The sequence below is a fragment of the Ammospiza nelsoni genome, chromosome 4 (genome assembly GCF_027579445.1).
Source record: "Ammospiza nelsoni isolate bAmmNel1 chromosome 4, bAmmNel1.pri, whole genome shotgun sequence".
Taxonomy (NCBI): domain Eukaryota; kingdom Metazoa; phylum Chordata; class Aves; order Passeriformes; family Passerellidae; genus Ammospiza; species Ammospiza nelsoni.
Genome location: NC_080636.1, coordinates 60,671,690 through 60,684,144, shown reverse-complemented (window position 1 = coordinate 60,684,144; position 12,455 = coordinate 60,671,690). Strand labels below are relative to the sequence as shown.

At 39.5% G+C, this 12,455-nt stretch overlaps 1 protein-coding gene across 7 annotated transcripts in view; it reads right to left on the bottom strand.

Moving 5' to 3' along the window:
- Positions 1-12,455, bottom strand: part of PDLIM5 (PDZ and LIM domain 5) — a 139,414-nt gene that overhangs the window by 71,125 nt on the left and 55,834 nt on the right. The gene's annotated exons all lie outside the window — the stretch shown is intronic.

Below are 12,455 nucleotides of genomic sequence, written 5' to 3'. Positions count from 1 at the left end.
TGGAGCAGTCACTTATGAGTAAAGAAGATGTTGTGGAAAATTACTGACTTGTCCAGCCATCACCTTCCTGACAAGACTTGGAAAGGAGATAACTGGCAACTCTTTCAGTCAATCGCCTCCAAGATCATTATTGACAGCAGGCACACTTAAAAATTTCAGTACTTGAGAGGCCTTGAATGGAAAACATTACACATTTTGGTACTTGCAAAACCTGTTATACATTATATTTAGCCCAGTACGTGCATTTTAGTGACTCCTGTGTCACTGAGACTTATAGTCTGCTCATGTGGAGGGACTTTGTATGTAAAGGAAAAATAATCTGTTAGCAATCAAGCAGCATTAGTTACCTCTGAAGTCACTGTCCTCATTAAAACTTTGGCTTCCTACACTCTGTAATACATTTTAAGAATGCATACTACATTCCATTTTTTGCATAGAAGCTTAGGAGCTAAAAGGGATACGACAGTAAGACTGACTGACTAGGTTTGGTCATTTTCTCTCCAAAACACATTGAGTACTAAAAGTCCCTCCCCCATAATGAAACTCACATTACTTGTATAATCCAATCCCTTTTGCCAATATGGTCTCTCTTACAGAGCAGCAATCAGTCACAGGTTGAACAGAAACAACAGACTAGGCCAAAGAAGCAATCCCCCAGAATAATTGCCACTCAGAAAACCCATTTAACTGTTTGGTGAAGAGTTTATTCCAAACAGAAAGCAACACAAAACATCAGCTTCCAACCAGTCTTAGCTGCTGACGCAGATTCTCTATAAAGTTTGTGTCTCTCAGACAATGGCTTATAACCGCTCACACAGCACATTTATTTTATTTTGGAAGAATTTGTCATCAGCCACACCCACATAAATATGACATCAAATTTTCATGGGGTTTTGTTGTTTGTTTTGTTGGGGTTTTCCAAGTTATATTCAAATTGTGTCTTGGCAAGAGTTTGAAAAGTGAGGAAATTGAGGCTTGCCAAAACCGTGGGAGAAAATACTCAGCAGACATCGTAAACTTAGAAGTTTAAGGCATTAAGAAGAATATAAAAGATTCCAAAATATGAAAGCATATAAATCTGTTGTAAATTTAAATATAAGAGAGATTGAAATGATTTGCAGATTTCATGTTAACAGACAAACTCTGCTCAGCTAAAACAGCCACAGGAATGCTGGAAAAAAGCTAAAGCTTAACATGCACCAGTGTTTTACAAAGTGGGGAACAAACACTGTTAGCATCAAGTGTAATTAAGCCTAAACTAATAAAATATACACGAACAAGAACAATTTATTCAATTTATAAGATAATTAGATGTCACTAAGTAAAAACAAACAATCCAGGTTCAGTTCTGGTTCAAGCAGGCACAAGTCCCTCACTGTATCTATGAGTTCCATTTTCAAAATTTACACAAGTGAAGAAAACTGCCCAGATTTTTAAGTGGACAAATTATTACCTAAAGTGTTCTTAAGATATTTCAATGGCTTTTTTTTTTGCTTCATTTCATCTGTGCACATTTATTGCTAGTTGTTTTGTTGGTAAATTCCCATAGACTAGGAAGAAAGGCAAGTTTTTGCCATCTTTCATCCTTGCAGAAGAGATCGCATTCAGCGCAATGATCCAACCCTAACATCTCTGTGCTGCAGATGTGCCACTTCTGCTAACGCTGTCCTTACTTGAAAGACTCCTAATTCTTTGAAACATAATGTTCTTACTGACAATTGCTTCCCTGCTTCTCTTAACATCCCAATTCCTTCTTCTCAGAGCTCCCTGAAACTGGCAGGAACACTTCCCTTGTATTGATTAGTTGCCTCAGGGTTGGGAAAGAAGGCTCTGACATCTCCAGCAGCAGCCAGTGGTGTTGGGTCATGTGCAATACAGAGGAGAATTGTGGCACAAACCCCACACAAATGCATCTGGTTGAAAGGGCACTTGACAATTTTCATGAAGTTGAGATAGGGTCTCTCAAACCTCCTTACTCATCATAGGAAGGAAGAGAAAACTCCTTTCTGAGCACTTTTTGGGCAGAGGCTGCAGCACAGGACTCCACCAGAAGCACCATGAGGTCAGGAGCTCACGGTGCATGTCCTCTGCACCCCTGCCCCAGCAGGGAGCCCAAGTCCTTTCAAGGCCAGAAACTGCTGCCCCTCCATGAATGAAAGAATGTGCACATGAGCAACTGAAAAGACAAAGGGCTTTTTTTTTTTTTTTTTTCCTGGGGGGAATAAGGATTCAGCTGTGACTAAACTGAAGTGTCAGATGAATCCTGAAGACTTCCTGTCTCAAGTCTCAAACCACAAAGATGACAAAGGCTCAGATCTGGTGCACATATTCCCAAAAGCAGAGAGGGTCCACAGAAGTAAGTAAACTGACTTTCTGCCTGAACAACTCACTGTGAATTAGGCAAAAGTGGGGATACACTGTGCACCAAAGTTGGAGGAAAGTGCAATTGGGAAAAAAAAAAAAACAGCGTGAGAAAATATTTTTCATCTACATACAGCAAAAACACCTCTATGTTGCTAGCCTGTCTGAGACAAGAATTATGTTGATAGATACATGAAACAATGCCTATAAGACCCCAGTTTAATTATTAGTTACAAGTGTTTATGATAATCAAAGGCACATGTCTGTGTAAGCAGCCAGGTTCTCACCGTGCAGGTGTTACGAGGCAGGGTTTGGTTCTCACTCCCCCCTCACGCTGAATCATCGGAAAGCAGCCACAGTGGGCCTGGATACCAGACTAACAGGTTCACTGATACAATACACAGACAAAGCAACCCCTACTGCTTTTAATTCTCTTGTTATTTTCAGGCTGAGTGTTCAGTCCAGAACACATCCTATTCAGTGTCAAGCTGAAACACACCCTGCCGGAAAATGTGAAGCAGTGGGGATATTAGAAAAACAAACAACACACCAATTTATACACAGCTCTTTAGCTCTTTGCTAATCAATCACCAGGCAAAGCTAGATTTCACTTTTAATACTGAACTAACAGCAGCATTAGAAGATGAAAAACTCAGGTCTATTATACTGGGCTGTGGAACTCTACAGTGTTTCATTGGAACACTCAGGTGCACACCTTTCCTTAAGTTTCATTTTGTTGTAGGAAACTTCACTTTGGGAAATGAAACCTATGTGCACTCCAAAATGAAAATACTGTTTAACAGTTGAAAGGATCTGCATCAAATGTAGCAGATCCACATCATTAACAAAACCTAAAAAGAACTGCAAGAAGCAGTTCTAAAATGTTTTTAAAATGTAGAGAGTGATTTTTTTTACTACCTATAGGGCTCTTAACAACAAGAGAATATTTGAGGGGAGTTTGTGTTCCCACAAGAACACAAACTTTATTTCACAAAGAACTAAGCAAAAATGACTGGTAATAGTCATCCCTGATTTATCATCATGATACTTTACTTTTCTTAGTCTCTTGTACTGAAGCCCTCAGAGCCTCGATGGCTCTCAAGTAAGATCAGATCTGACTATGTGAAAGGCAAATAAAGGTTATCTGCTTAAGAGGAAATGTCTAGTTTTAGAAAATCAAACATTTAAGGCCAGCCAAGTCTGCTGCAAAAACAGAAATGGAACTAAAAATTTAAAACCCATGCTTAACCACTACATCAGTTCTGACAAATAAAAACCCACCTGATATAGTTAAGATCAGTAATGGAGGACATTTTGCAAGTAATGTAGCATTTTAAAACAGCTGTAATCAGCTGCTGCCTACCTCAGGTAATAATACTAGAGAAACAAAAATATGTTTTTCTACATTACGCTGCAGTGTTTATTGGATTTGGTGACTGTCACCATGAATACCACGGAAGTCCATTAGAAAATAAGGAAATTAAAGCCAGAATTGCATCAAAGGCCTCCTGGAGAATATTACTTCATTAAAATCACTTCAAATGAAACAAAATGTAACAAAAACCTAAGAATATCACTTTTCTGACGGCTTTCTGTTACTCATTAAAGAAAAAAAACAAACCTACACTCCCCTCTGGGGATTATTTATAAAAGGGAGGAAAGCAGTAACCAAGAGAGCTTCCTGAAACACAGCTATGAACCTTTTCCTCAGAAAAACTAAAAAGCAGGACTTAGCCAGGAAATCACACTAAGAGCAAACAACATTGCTTTCTTATCAGTCTTCAAAATCTGAACTATTCCACAGCTCCATTTCTGCCCTTTTCTAAAACAAACCCAAACTGAATCTCAAACCAATGCCCCTTCCTCCCCACTCCCAGAAATCAACATGCTTTTCAGCATCTCCTGTGTGAAGAGATAATGTCAAGTAAAAAGTGTCGGGATTGTTCTTACACAGTCTTGACAAGAGTGGCATAGTCCAAAGCACCTGGCATATAATTGCCACAGAAAGGTTGAGTTAATACTGCAATGTCAGTGGAGACTTCTTTCCTGTCGTGTAAGAAGTTGCACCTCTTAAGCAGTTATTGTAAATAACAGTGATATTGGTAGTCAGCAAAATTAACTCCTGTGGTTTTCAAGATCTTCATAATGAAAGTTAGCTTAGTTGTGTTCCTACCTTCCTAAAGTACATATATTTAATGTTTGGGAAATAGATTCAATCTACTCCTTAGAAGCATCTACGTTACTAAAGGTCTTCTTAATGTGGGGATGTTTGAGCTTACACGCTTCTACAGCAATGAAAAGGTTGTGCAACATGCAGAATATAAAGCAACACTAACTTAAAGGGGTTTGCAAGCTGGAAAATGCTGTTAAGTAACAGCCAGACTCGTAGGAACGCTAGTCACAACCTCTCTCAGCCTAGATGTTTTCTGTATTAAATTTCAGCTTGCAAATGTTACCTCTTGCTTGCAGCAAAGAGCATATGAACTGAACAATGTGGAGTTCATTAAGCAATTCCCTGCTGTCCACAGAAATACTCAACTCAGTTTTGGGGTTTTTTTTAAATTCTGTAAGACAGGAGAAAGCTATTGGTATTTCAGCAAGTTATTCTAAATCACAAGCAGTCATTTATCATTATCCTATCTTTCATCCATTAGGCAAAGCACTGCAAGCCCATCCTCACCTTGCATACTGAGGCACACTGCCCATCTAGCACATGCCAAAATCAAGTGAGATTATTTAATTTCCAGATACTTCCTACTGAATTATGCCATTTCACAAACAATATATGTGAATAAACCTTAACTGTTCCCACCTTCACAAACGGAAATCAATTGTGTCAAATCTAATCAGAATACAGATTTATTTTAGTTTTATAATAGAGTGAAAATAGGTTTCTAAACTACTGTACACCTAAACATCAAGCCAAAGCTATTACCTTTTTAATGATCTGCTTGTGTAAAGCCACATTTCTCGCACTGTATTTTTTTCCTTTAACAATTTAATCTTTTTTTTCTAAAAGCACCGTTATACATCAGAGTGGTTTCATCCCTACATCAGAACTACAATGGAAGGCAAGTATTTTCATATTGATCTTATATAGGAATGAAAGAAGGCAGTCTATATAATAACAACATGTGATCAGCATTTGTTTTTAGGCTAATCCAAACATATCTGAAAGATATGCATGGTTTCAGGCTTTAAACAAACATCCATAGAGTCAGCAAAATTACTAAAACAAACACAAAAAAACTCCCACAAAAACAAGCAAAAAACTCCCAAACCAACCCCAACTTTACTTCCTTGTCTGAAAACAAGTAGTATTTTTAAGAAATTTGTCAGACACCTGTGCCACACAGCAGTTTGTATAGAGCAATGGCACAGATGTTTCTCACTGAAGAAGGCAAAACAGCAAGATGACCAGTTAAAGCACTGATCCACTACAAACAGATGGGAACTTCTAGGATCCAAAACTTTCCTCCCTTCATTTTCACAAGGGACTCTCAGGTGCAAACCTCCACCACAATCACTCACTACTGTTCAAATAGCGATGCCCCAATTAATCTCATCCCCAGATTTTTATCAACTTCTGCTGATTATAACATCTGAGCTACTTTCCCCCAAGCAACCTTACCAACCTTTATTCCATCAAGGGCTTGGACTATGAGGGTAGGAATTTGCAAATTTATCCCAAATTGAATTTACAAGCTGTCAGGTTGTGAGAGACCATTTCTTGATGATGGCCTCCTCATTTTCACACAAAACAAGGTGATGTTTTTAAATATCCCCCTAATCTGACTGCCCTTGGTTTAACCCACCATTATATAGTTATGCAGACAAAACCTCAAAAACATAATGGTAAAATGGCTGCAATTGCTGCAACTCAGAGGTGATATCTGCATTTCCCTGGTGGGAAACATACTAAAAATAAAATGAAAACAAAAAAAAGAACAAAACACCAATGTGTTGATGTTTGTTCTTCAACCTCCCTTTCCTTAATTTTCAACTTCCTGACATGGTATTAACTATATGGGGGCCAGAGGGGAATATACCTGAAATTGAAAGTGAAAAAAAATCTTTAAACTTAAATTCAAAGGAAATATTTTGATGTTCAGTAAACAGCAATCTGCCTTTGGCACTTGTCATTGTCCACCATCTTTATCTACTACTGTATTTATGTTCCTACACTACTTACAGCAGTAACCTCAAGAAACTGCACAGCCTTTACAAACCTTTTGCAGCTCTAAAGATTCCCAGCAGAACTCTAAGGTACACAATGTGAGAAAGGCTGCTATTACTGTTGCTTAACTTGTCCTCAGTCCCACCCATTTTCCTGGCAGATGGGTAGGTATCACCCTGTACAAGTCACTGAACTCTTGTTTTTTACCCTGCAACCTTCCACTTTGATCCCAGCAACTCTCCATTGAACTTCCAAGCAAGCCTGTAGTTTGTTGGATTCACTTAGCTGCAGCATGTTCTGTGCTTCATCTAATTGCTACCTGACCAGCAGCAAATTGCTACATACAAGACAACTCTGAATTTCAGCTGGAAGCAAGAGCTGTACCCTTGCATTTATTTAGTGTGTGGGCAGGCTTTCCAAAGGCATGGCTTAGCTAGCTAAACTTGCTCAGCTCCTAAATTAGGAGCAAAAGGTTCCTACCTTGCTTCCAACAAGCACATAGATTTATACAACAACTTTTGGATCAAAAAAAACACCCAGCATCATTCATCAGCTTTGAATTCTTCAGACAACGTTTTAACCCAATATCACTTAATTTCAGAGCAAGATAAACCAGAAGGATTTAAGACAACTCAGCTGACTGCATTGCAATGCACAGCACAAAAAGTTCTCCAGGATTGTTTGAAGTCTCACCAGGCTCCACTGAGTGAGCTACCTGGAACAGCTGCCACCTCAAAGCTTAGTGACATGGCTCAACAAGAGAAGGGAATGTCTGTTTGGGAGGCACAGTTTTTCACCTAGTTATTTTGAGGCATAATCACTGAAAACTAGAATTAATGATTGATAGCAACAAACTAGCCTTGGGGAATAAGTTGCCAAACGTTTTGAGTAGCATTTGAACCACAAATATACATATGCCAAGCCATACTGCCTCAACAGTTTTTTAAATTTTCTGCGTCTCAACTCTCTCAATTTAAAAGAAATTATTTCCTTAATCATTCAGCACTTAGTTCTGACATTCCTGAAACAATTCACATAAGAATTAGTATTACATAAAGAATTACAGCAAAAAAAAATTAGTTTTCAGATTTTGAAAAAATTACTTGGAAGTTGTGGTGTCTTTCAACCAATTATTATTGTCTCTGTTCAACTGACATAGGACAATGAAGCTTCTATTTTTCTAAAAAAGCAAATCACTGAAGAACCAAGCTAAAGTCAAAATACCTATGTAAGGGAAATGATAATGACTAAAGTTGGGAGAAAAACATAAGAGTTCAGAATGCATTCTTATCATAGTTTTCCTCAAGCTCGTCCATATATGGTTTAGGGAAACAAAATACCCACCCAAGGAACCTATGACTCATAGAACTGGAACATGAGTTTTAAGCATCATCTAAAGTAAAGCCTATAAATTAGGCAAAAAAAATAGTAAGAAAAAAGCATACTAAGCTCGTCTTACTGCTGGAAAACCCTTTCCAAATTGGTCAACTTGAAAAAAGATCTTAGAATTCAAATGGTCCAGAACATTTTTTTCTCTCACTTACCCCATCTGAAATGATGAGAATTTCAGCTGCCCTTAAGCTAAAAGCCTAGACTTCATGCTTCCTGAAAAAAAACCCAAAAAGATAAGGGAGGACAGTACTACAAAGATTCATACTCAGGCAGGCAGCTATAACAAATGTCATGGCTTTTAGTTTATCAACTGCAGAACTCAGCCCCATGGCTCATCTAAATTTATCTGAGCCCTGTAGGACATCAGGAATACCCAGGAGGCCCCAGCATCACCTATGACACTTGGGCAACCCCATGCTTTGAAAAAGTTTAGGAGAAAAAACCCACCAAGCCCATGGCCATCACTGAAATTCATCTATTGCTTTGTAGCAGCTGTGTTCCTCCACTGAAGAGCTGCAATGAGACCCACAGGATCTGCTCACTGCCAAATTACTGCACTCAGAATTTTTTTTTCACCCAAAGAAGCACTGCAATATAGCAACAGAGGAGTAAACAACCTGCAGAACCCTCCTTTCACTTCCCAAGCCAAGCAATCTCAATGCCTTTTGTCCTACATTAGTAAATTCATAGACAGAGTGAAAGCAATTCCTTTATAAAGCAAACTATACCCATGCAGATCTGTTTTACTAAACAGAGAGATAAATATGTTCCCTATCATTATAGGAAAAACAACACCCAAGACTTTCCATCTTCACAGGTATCATGATCTCATTCATCTGTAGAAATCCACAATTCCTTATCCTGCTCATTCCAAAAGAATCATTAAGGCAAATCTCTGGAGAATAAGTCCCCAAAAATAATATTTTAAAAATAGGTGGTGGCTTTTAGCTGTTCAGCAACTTAGAGATTTATTTATAAAAGTCCATGCTAAGTTACTGAACTTGAAAATATATCCAAAAAGCAAGCATCTGGTTTCCATCTGTCCTCATGGGAAACTGGAATGGCTTTAGATGAAAATGAAATATTGAGGTGCAAAAGAGCAAGATCTCAGAAAGGAAGGGATGAATAGAAACAAAAATTGGAGCGGGGAGGAGATTTATCAAGAAGCTAAAATCGCAAGTTACAAAATAAAAAAAAGAGAAAAAAAGCCACCCTCCATATGAGTCACATAATGTTGCAGTTGAGACGACCAGGATACACAGAGGATCACGAGACAATGCCAGAAGGCTTCAGCCCATACAGAGTAACACCACACCATTTCAGAAAGCTGCAAGCATCTGCCCTTCTTGTCCTTCAGGCCAGCCTTTTATACCCCTCCTGTTGATGCCATGCCCCTGTGTGCCCTCTGTTCCCTTTGGTGATGGGTCAGTGCCCCTGGGCACTCCATGGCTCATTGCTGTCAGTGCTGCTCACCTGCTGCTCACAGCTGCACCCATGGGGATGAGGCTGGACACAGCCCCACCCCAATCACCACAAACTGTGTGTGCCTACAATATAATATGAAAAATGAGCAAATAAATGCCTCCATTCAAATTTCATCTCAGACCTGAAAAAAATATATAACTTCTGTACTAAACAATGGGACTTGTTTACAGAACATATTGATTTTAAAGACATACACCTGAAAATACTTGCCAACACATGCAAATGTTAGGCACCTACTACTGCACACAGGGCTGGGAAAGCACAATTTTGTCCATTGGTATTTGAGCAACCTTTAAGCAAAGTCAATTTGCAATTGTGTCAGCTGCACCTCCAGTTCCTTTCCAGGGCATACAACAATTCCATGTTTAAAAAACGTAGCTGTGATACTGCCTTACATGGAACAAAGGGAAGCTTTTATATGCCCTTCGAATATTTTGCCAACATTAAATTACAAGTTACAAAACATCTAAATTGGATTTCCACAAGGGGTACTTGCATATTTGCCTACATAAATATACTGCTTTAAATCTGTAAGTAAAGGTTTCCGAGGCAGTACTTTAACTATCCCTTCCAACCTCTCAGACAAGCTACTTCTTGCCCCTTGTTTAGTTTCTCTTCATTTTATTTTTTCTACTTTGCACATGAAGAAGAGAGGAAGCCAAGTGAAAACCTAAAAAGGTTAACTATCAAGTTAAAATATTTATAATAAGGAATTTGATAATAAAGAATTTCCTCTCTTGCCTTTGCCATAGACTACAGAAGTTTCCTTTGTAGCTTTTAAAAGGTGAAGTGTCACCATGCCCTGACCACTGTGCAAACTGGGGTGCTGGAGTACATGCTCAAAGTAACACCACTAACCATCCAACCATTGTGTTCTTTTAAAGCAGCAGCAAACCAGGGCAGTATCTCAGAACTGATGGACTCTTTCAAAACTAACCTCAACATCCTTGTATTGTAGTCCAAACTATCAGCAGACTGTGTGAAAGTAGATAAAATCTCAGAAGTAAAAATGAAAGATAAATAAAAAGCAGTAATAGCAAAATAAAATATGTCTTAGATTTTCCTATTCTATGGCACCAGCCCATATTTTGAAGGCCAGCTTTGCTTCACATTGACAGTATCTCCTTAATCTTGCATGTGAAGAGTAACAGTTTAAAATATTTTATTTCTTTCTGTTTCATTTTGAGAGAAGAGGCAGGAACAGAAGAATATAATTATGGAGAACACTCGATATTAAAATGGCTTATCTTGCCACCCTGCTTATACTCTCAAGGTCCCTTCCCACGGGCAGCCATCATCTCCAGTTAGCATGAGTCAGTCTGACTCCAAGAAGCATCTTCTTCCAGGCTATAAAGAACAAATAAACAACCAAAGCAGATCTGTTACAGAGCAGGGCAAGGAATTTTCACAGGCAGAGGAACCAGGAGAACACTGCCTACACCTTTGGTTTCTTGGGATACATGCAAAATTCAAAACAGCTTAGACCATGAGACTGCAAAGCAGCAGAGCCACAAGACACATCTGTCACACCCCCAGATGCCAGGACCAAGGCTATTTCTTTGATCACTGTTAGTCTGATCCGGACTTAGCCTTCAGCTGTCAGGTAGCCAACAGTGGTGAGTCAGATGCTACACTAAGTGGGAAGGCTGAGAACAGCAGGGGATCAGGCTAACTCATGATTAATCTGATTTCCAAACCACTCATCTCCGTACCTAACCAGAAGCAGCCTCAGACAAGTTATTACCTGACTGGGACATGCCTGCCATGCCTGTCCTATATCCAATATTAACCCTGCCCATACAGTTATGGTGACAGGAGAAAGTGGGCCAACCCACCTGCCTGTGACTCAGTGGGTCCTGGCAAGTGCATTTCTGAGCGACCTGCCCGTCTCCCTGGGAGCCAGAAAAGCAAATGACACACTAGATACAACATGTAGTTCTTCTAATGAGCTGGTATAATACCTGTCTTTCACCAAGAAACTTTTAATGCCACCTTTACAAGTTTCACTCAGGGAGATGCCCTAGGCATGAACCACACCACAAGGTACTCCCTTCCTCAGACTGAGCAAAGGGAATCCCTTAGTCAGGGCAGCTAAGCACAGAAGCACAGGACAACGGGGAAAACAAGAAACAACAAGCAGTGCTGAACTGCAGCCTCTTACAGAAGAAAGCACTCCCACAACCATTCAAACACATGGCACTTACGGCTGGGAACAAGCACTGTCACCCTGGAGATGGATGTTTGTCAGATCTGCAACCACGTCGCCTCTTTTTATTCTAATAAATACTGATTAACTCGCTGAAAGACGCAGTCCTCTCATTAAGGGGAGGATAATTTGCCACAAAAAGCAGTCAGTAACTGGTGAAGAGATATGGTATGGACCTCAACCAACACTCACCAAGGAACTTTGCACTGCTGAAGGCAGGCCTGAACAGCAGTCATGGCCTACAACTGCTGTTGTTTTCTTTGAAAACAAGAAGAGATGCTTTTCCCTACGTGATGGATTCACAGGCCAATCTCCTCCAATATGTTCACTCACATCACTGAACAGCAGTCTTCTAACAAAAAACATTTAGCCCTAGGAGGCTTTTGAGAACTGGAGGAACTTATTGCTTGTGCTGCTGCTCACTCTACTTCAGGTTCAATAACCCATATGTGAGCACCCTGCTCCCCTCCTGCAGGGGAGCTCCAGGCTACACCAGAGATATGCAGAGATTCAATAAACTCTATGGTTTAGTAATGAGACTGGGCCAAGCTGTTACTTCTACAGCAGGCACTTCAATTAGCAAAGGGAGGCTGCTACTTAGTGACATGGTAGAAATTACATGGTGGAAACATCTCCCAGACTCTGAGCAGAAGTATTTTGATCCATTTAGCTCAAGGGTTAACTATTTAAATCCATCATTCTGTTAGCCAGTAAGAATGGTGCTGTAGGACTTGACCCAAAAAAATGTTCCTAGTCACTTGAGGGAAGGGAAAAAAGCATTAATAAGACCTGCTTTTAAACAGATTAATTAAACAAAACTGAAACTCAAAAGGA